We start from the raw sequence: 1,867 nt of genomic DNA on the forward strand, positions 1-1,867 counted from the left end.
ATTATTTGTCCAAACTGGATGGGATTCATAGGACCAGACAATTTTATTTGGAATACAGTTGTGTGGGTGACCGCAGCAGGAGCAGACAACCGTCCAGAGTAAGTGAAAACACTTCAGTAGGCTTAGCTTTGGCTTTTCAGGACTAAATACTTTTAATGCTGTCGTACTTCGGTCCTCCACATCCAAATTATTTAGCTCAAAAGAAGTTTTGGAACGCTGTACAACAGTAGAAAAGGGCGATGGAGAAGTTGTGTTTATTCTCTCCTTAAATTCTTCCACCAGAACACAGTTGTGTTGTGTGTATATGATTAGTTCTTGAACTGAATCCTCTCCCTCTCATGCTAACATCTATCTGTGTGTTTGGTCACTGATGTGAGGGCTTTTGTTCGCACACTTTCAAACATATCACACAGTTGTAGCCTATTTGGAGAAAACAATGGTTTACTTAATACTTACTGCTGTGTCGTTGGCGTTTTTCCTCTTCTTCTTTCGTTTTTTGTCTTTTTGCAAACCCTGAAGGGTAGGTGCTCTTCATCAAAATGGCCGCCGCCGTGCTCAGTGTGGACAGACCGTTAGTTCCACTGACAGCAAGTGGGGGGTGTGATGGGGGGTGCGCGAGGGCGGAGGTCACTTCTACATGACCCTCATAGCGTTTGTCATTGCATAGGGGGAATCCCTCTAGCCTGGGGGGCCCCAGTCACAAAACAGTACAGGAGAGGGTTAGCGCTGCCTCACTGTGGTGGTTTGTTTACAATGGTTTTTAATAAGTTGTACAGGTAAATGACCATGCCGCCACTGGGGGCCCTCTTCAGCGAGGGGGCCCTAGGCAGCTGCCTACCTTGCCTACGTCATCCCGACGGCTCTGTCTGTACGTTATAATGTACATGTGGAAATGATAAACTGAGGCAGAATATTGTTAAAATTACACTTATTTTTTCAGTTTGTTCATGTTATTCACATCTTTTCAAAGGATAGTTTGCAGATGTAAACCTTTTCATACTGTAAATGTACTTTTTTTTTCGCTCTAAAACATAGAGAAAAGTTTGGAGTTGACATTATTTCTATATTATTATGTAATTATTTTACTGCAGATCAAGTTTGACACCCCTGATTTATATGATTTGTGAATTCAGTATGGGAAAATACATGATTTTCACTAAAAAAAATGCGAAATACAAAGAATAATATTATAATAAATGATGATAAATCGCTTAGGAGAGGTTAAATAGAGAGGAAAAATTCATTTGGGAACTGACATAAAAGTAGCGCTGGGTCTTTAAGGGTTAAATAATACAGAGGTCAAAGGCCTTTGTACAGTAGACGATCTGTTTGTGATTCAAAGCCAAGACATGAATGGATGCTTCTATTTGAGGAGTTATTCTTTCCTGTCATCTACATTAATTCAGCCGCTTTGAGCTTTATGTGTGTGTGTGTGTGTGTGTGTGTGTGTGTGTGAACCCCTCTCTGCTCAGTCTTAATTATATGAAAGCTTCAAGTGAACACATCACGTCCAGCTCTTCTGTTAAACTCAAGTGTGTTCTGATGGTGAAACAACGAAGGATCTGCAGCTTCTGTTTGGACACGTTTCATCTCAACCCTGTGTCCGGAACGTTCAATCAACGATGGATATTTTAGTCGACATAAGTGAACAAAATAAGCCAAAAAAATAACTTGAATGTATGTAAATTAAAAAAGTATAAAATGTGCAAAAACATGAACAAAAATGAACAATTCAACAAACTAAGTTATATAAGCAAAATAAGCTATAAACTGAGCAAAATTTTAAAAAAAAAGAAAGAAAGAAAATAGACAAGAAAAATGAATAAAATCAAACAGAAAAATGTACAAAATAATAAACATGGAGAAA

This window comes from Sphaeramia orbicularis, chromosome 17 (assembly GCF_902148855.1).
Source record: "Sphaeramia orbicularis chromosome 17, fSphaOr1.1, whole genome shotgun sequence".
In the NCBI taxonomy this organism is placed as follows: Eukaryota; Metazoa; Chordata; class Actinopteri; order Kurtiformes; family Apogonidae; genus Sphaeramia; species Sphaeramia orbicularis.